The sequence below is a fragment of the Cydia amplana genome, chromosome 27 (genome assembly GCF_948474715.1).
Source record: "Cydia amplana chromosome 27, ilCydAmpl1.1, whole genome shotgun sequence".
NCBI classification, from domain to species: domain Eukaryota; kingdom Metazoa; phylum Arthropoda; class Insecta; order Lepidoptera; family Tortricidae; genus Cydia; species Cydia amplana.
Window position 1 is genome coordinate 2,395,684 of NC_086095.1, and position 6,000 is coordinate 2,401,683.

The window sequence follows — 6,000 nt, forward strand, 5'->3', positions numbered from 1 at the left end:
TGAGGAAATGCAAGCGGCGACAAGGCATGACGTGATGTTAAGGATAATTGAAGTGTGCAAAAGGGAAGCCATCACGTATGAGGAACATTATACGTGAGTGCAAAAGAGGCAGACTACGAGTATAAATGAAAAATGTGACAACTTTTTAGCTTTATAGCGGGTGCTAAGTGACCGCGAATTTACTTAAACGTACGCAGCGGGCTACAAAATACGAAAAGCTGTAAGTATTCAGGAGATATGGTGGGTGATTATATCTCTGAATATACTGTTTTAGGCAATCACAATATGTAATATCTGGGAGACCGAGCAAAGCTAGGAAAACATATAAAACCTCGAAAATGCGCGTTTTCCTAGATATATGACCAAGTTAGATCGATTTTTCGCCCCCGAAAACCCCCATATAGCAAATTCAATCGAAATCGTTAGAGCCGTTTCCGAGATCCCTACAAATCTAAGTGAGTGAAACCGTTGTCGTCTAATATTTTAATATACCTAATAACTTTGATTTGTTCTCAAATTTGTACGATGGCGTAAACGAACGAAACGCAATAATGGCGGTTATTTCTGAACCAAAGGGACGGCTAGATACGCATCGTCGTATGTTTTTGCCAAAACCCGCGCGTTACATTAATCAGCTTTTTGATGTTTGCGTTGTTTATGTGATGTTTTAAATCTTTGTCTCACTATTAGGACAATGTCCTGGACAGGTTTGTTCATAAATCAGAATGTTTTGAATGTTAATTAATAATTATACCTAGTGTACCTATAGTCAAGAGTGTCAAGACTGTAAGGGCCACTTGCACTATTCACTTACCCGGGGTTAACCGGTTAAACCTGGAGTTACCATGGTTACCAGTAAGATTTGACACTGGGTTAACGGTTTAACCCTTTGAGCGCCGTTGGCATGTATACAAGACAACGATAGAACGGTACACTGGCGCCGCTGTCTTGTATACAAGACACAAATTCAACCGCTCGGTAAATGTGAAAAAAATATCAATTGTAATTTTTTTACACTCTTTTTAATGTTTTAGGTCTTTGTTTAAAAAAATGCATTTAAAGCAGCTATATATGTAAATCCATTCTTTTATAATAAGGCTATCAAAGAATTTGCTCCAGTTTTCAACGTTTTTCATGTTCCTCGTCGCCGTTGCCTTGTATACAAGACAGCTAGGGATGGGAATGTTAACTCGATATGAGAATATTCAAAATAAATATCAAATCGCAAATCTCGTTTTATTTAAGCATTTGAACACTTGTTAAATGCCAATTGGTGGTAACTAGTAACTAGATTACGTAAAACGAGAGAGAGAGACAGGCATAACTATAGCTGAAGTTCAGGGAGCTTCTTCAGCTGTAGATAATAGAGCCAGACAAGTAAATCTGTCCTTGTGGTCTATTTGCAGAACAAATGATTCATTTTGACATGATAGTGTAGTGGGGAGTGATACCCCTGCAGTGAGTCATTTTAAAGAAGATGATGATTACAATTTTCACATGCATATTTTTAGTCACGCACACGTGTTCAAGTGTATAAAAATACCACACTGTTTTAAATCAGACGTAGGAACAAAGGACGCGCCGCGCGCCGAGCGTTTATTATGTGACGGTTATTAACCCTTAAAATTTTCTTTATTCACTCGAACCGAAAAACACAGGAACCAAACCGAAAAAGGACAGCTGATTATTTTTTGATAAGAAGTTAGGATGGAAAGTAAAAAAACTCCTAATTGTTCGTTGATAAGGAGTTAGGATATAAAGTAAAGCTACGTATGCTACTATGAAATTGTTTTTCAAACTATTACATTAATAAATGACTGAATGAATATTATTGTTCTTCACTCATTGACAATTCAACCCACGTGTAATTTTCCCCAATGCAGTTCCGGTACATTTATATCGACACACTATGCGCGGCTCTAACGTTACGCTTATAAAGTTTACGTACCGACGAGCGCTTACGCCGTTGACCTAGAGACTATTATTACTTAATCCGCGCGGAAACAGTCCTTGTCGGTCTGCACTGCGGCCAGTCCATGCGCGCCGTTGTCATGTATAAAAGACTTCTCGTACAGCCTAGTGCAGTGATATTACGTCATAAATCGATATTGTTTAGTGGTTGTTTTTAATGATAAAGACCTTTATTTTTAACATTGTAGTGTGTAAAAAATATGTAAATTTTTGGCATTTTCGAAATAAATTAAAGTTGGGTAAGAACAAAGCCAAATGGAGAAGATTTTTACCATTAAATTGTAAATATCGATATCACTATTTGCAATCCCTAAACTTTTTATTAGTTGTTTACTTAAAATTTACTCTGGCGTGTGAGTGAGCGTTTTTGCGGACTAGGTCCGGCGGCCAAAAGGTTAACCGGTTATAACCCCGGGTTAGTGGGATGGTGCAAGTGGCGCTTAGTTGCATTTTATCCACAAGAGTGCAAAGTACCTAATTTGATGCAAATTTTGAGTTATTTCCATATGTTGGCTGGTAGAATAGACTTTTAATTTAAAGACAAATATTAAATAACGTTAATTTGGACTTGATTTGGTTTCATGTTTAAGAATTGGTATTTTCCTCGGATTGGTGTGGTAATAGTTATTTACGATACAAGTGCGGAAAAGAGGAAATTCGAAACGAGTGGCGATAAATTAAAACACGACCGAATGGAGTGTTTTAAATCGACACGAGTTGCGAATTACCTATTCGCACGTGTATCGTGTAGGGTAAGTGTATAATTTATTTCACATGTAAATTGGCTTTATGAATAAACGAGTATGAGTATGAGTATGAGTATCGTACAACGTTTTACAGTACATAATATGGCACTTTAAACTTTCGACAATACACACGGAAAGTGCTATTTTCCGCACTAGTTCAGGAAAGTAGCACCATATGTACTGTAAAAAATAATATTTCACTCGGTGACAAAATTTGTTTAACCATCGTGCCACGATTTGGAACCACTCGCTTTAATTATGATTTATGATTCAATTATGGGATCTCAATATTAGCACGAGCGGTTAAACAACAACTTTGGCCCCTTGTAAAACAAATAACTATTATACAACGATGGAGTTATAAGGTTAAAAATGTTAAAATGTACCGCTATCTATATATGACCTGTCCATTTCGTAGGACGAATTAAAATATACATCTTTTAATTCGTCCTACTAAGTATAATAAAAACAAGGTTATTTTTCTCTGTGCTCATTCATAGCAACTGTATTCATAGCATCAGGTGCCTCTTCTCAACCCGGGTTAATACACCAGAGTCCGGCCATCTATTATTGTGACGGATTTATTTTTTTGCGACATATTAGTTGCTTGATTGAATTGGACTGTTGTTTTATAAACTGAAATAGATGTCATTTATTTAAGAAAAGTAACCAAGTCCTATGGCTGAGGCCGGAATTGAACCGACGTCTTCAGCTTAAAGTATAATATATGGTAGTCTGACTTCTTCTGACTAGTCTGTGCCCTTGGTACTAGTACATGACAATCTATTTCAATGATTTCAGTTTATAATTTACTAGCGACCCGCCCCGGCTTCGCACGGGTTACACAAAACCTTAACAATTTATACACTTAAACCTTCCTCAAGAATCACTCTATGATAGGTGAAAACCGCATGAAAATCCGTTCAGTAGTTGTTGAGTTTATCGCGAACAAACATGCAGACAGACGCGGCGGGGCATACCTAATGTCCAATATCAGTTTCTCAGACACAGAAACATTAGATGATTATGAACCTAAATTATGTTATTTTATAGCTTTTAAAGTCTGTAATGTCGAGCTCGAATATCAAGCTCTCGAGGGCCTAAAACCTCATCAATGGAAAGTCAGTAATGTGGAGATTGCTGAGCTCGACCTTCAGCCTCACTTTTTACCTCAATTTTTGGTTTGTCTTCCAAATTTCCTCTTCTTCAGCTTAGCCTTTGGCCTCGCTGGGCCAAGCTCGGCCTGCGGCCTCGCTTTTTAATACAATGGACTTTGGTTGGCGTCTGTGCTCTAGCCGAGCTTATCCTGAAACACGGCTTTGACCTCGCATGAAAGCACGCCTCACTTTTTTTTGGATTTTTGGGCCCGGCTCGGCCTTTTTAACACGCTTTCACAATTATTTCACAAAAAATTTCGCGCTCGCTGCGCTTGCGTTTTTTGCTGCTTTTCAGGTTAACTCTGTACCTTCATGCTAGGTTGACTGGTGAATGAAGTGTCATTTAAACATGGAAAGTCTATATTATTAGGTTAATTTTAATCATGTGGCTCGGCGTATGGTCTTATGGTCGGACAATAGCTGTTCAGCCTAACAAAATATTTAACTACCAATTGAGAAAAAAGGGCTCTCCCCACACTTGACGCAAAAAGGAATCGACAAAAACTTATAGAAAAAAACTTTATGTCCACGCAATAAGAGCGAAAAAGACATCGCTCGGCATGTTCGGATCGGCTCAACTGACACCTGAAGGTTGAAATTAAAATCGCAAACTTACATCCTTGTACTGAACAACTGAACATTATGTATATAGAATTGACTGTAAGGGGACCCCGAGCATTGCACTGCCTAGGGGCCCCGACATGCTTAATCCGGCCCTGGTTATTTAGGTACATATTAGTATTACAGAAATTATGCTCGATTGGAATTACTTTTTGTAAAGAGTAGGGTTTAAAACAATTCCTACAAACAAAAAACCGGACAAGTGCGAGTCGAACTCACGCACGAAGGGTTCCGTGCCATTACGCAAAAAACGGCGGTTTGTTGTATATATTTTTTTGTTTTTAGTATTTGTTGTTATAGCGCCAACACAAATACATCATCTGTGAAAATTTCAACTGTCTAGCTATCACAGTTGATGAGTTACAGCCTGGTGACAGACAGACGGCCAGGCAGACAGACGGACAGCGGAGTCTTAGTAATGGGTCCCGTTTTTACCCTTTGGGTACGGAACCCTAAAAATCATCAAAAATCTCAAACAATAAAATACCTACAGAATAACACACGTTTGCACACGGCTTAAATATTTATAGTCTCCTCGCGACCGACCGTTTTCGACATTTACAACACATTTCACTGAAGATTGTCAGCGTGACAATATATCTTTATCCCCCGTATATACAAATAAGTATATAAAGTTTATTGAACTTAAAACACATCTCTGTTTGACCCAACGGCTGGCTTTATGTTTGTGCAATAAAGTTTAATTAAATAAATTATTTTTTTAATTTTAGTTTATAATTTTTTGCTTATATTACTTACTCAATAAAATACCTTGATTGGTTCTATGTATGAAAAATCTTATGAATAAAATACCTAAATAAATAAATAATAAATACTTACTTACCAATATAAAATCATGATCCACAACACAAAAACTATATTTAGAAACAACACTGCAGTAACGAAACGCGATTATTTTTAAATAAATTCTGCGTGGCGCGCGACGCTCTCGCCAGCCCGGCGGCGGACTCGAATCTGAATCGAAAATGTAAAATTGCTTGCGGTTATTTTGGCGAACGCCGCGTGACGGTGGATGATACTAGTTTTTGTACGCGGAATCCTGTATTTCTGGGTTCGGGTGAACGTTTGACCCTGATGAGTTTGTGATTGTCTGTAAATTAGGTTCGCGTGAGTTTCCCTGTCTTCCGGCCAGTACCGCCTTTACCATAAGGGCACACGGGGCCCGTGCCCAGGGCCCCTATCCTCAGGGGTCCCCCAAGGACAGACAGTAACAGTATAGTTGATTAATGATTACCCATAATAAATAGAAGATCATAGTAGAAAAATGTTAGTTTAATTAGCTTTCTTTACTTTCCAAAAGGGCCCCAAATTCTTATGTGCCCAGGGGCCCCAGCATAGTTTAAGACAGCCCTCTGATTCCGCCACTCAGCAGTTACCTACATACGTACAGTACCTATGCACCAGGAGTCTAATGTGTCTATTGTTTCGCCATTTTCTGTTTGGTCAAACTGTGAGGTCCATTTGGTAGCTCTAGCTGGGTCAAA

General features: G+C 38.4%; 1 protein-coding gene across 1 annotated transcript in view; it reads right to left on the minus strand.

Annotated features, from left to right (window-relative positions):
• LOC134660399 (nascent polypeptide-associated complex subunit alpha, muscle-specific form) overlaps positions 1 to 5,572 on the minus strand; it is a 98,010-nt gene extending 92,438 nt beyond the window's left edge. The window contains exon 1 of the mRNA XM_063516136.1: positions 5,340 to 5,572. The gene's annotated coding sequence lies outside the window, so the exon portion shown is untranslated. The remainder of the gene's footprint in view (positions 1 to 5,339) is intronic.
• Between the last annotated feature and the right edge of the window lie 428 nt (positions 5,573 to 6,000).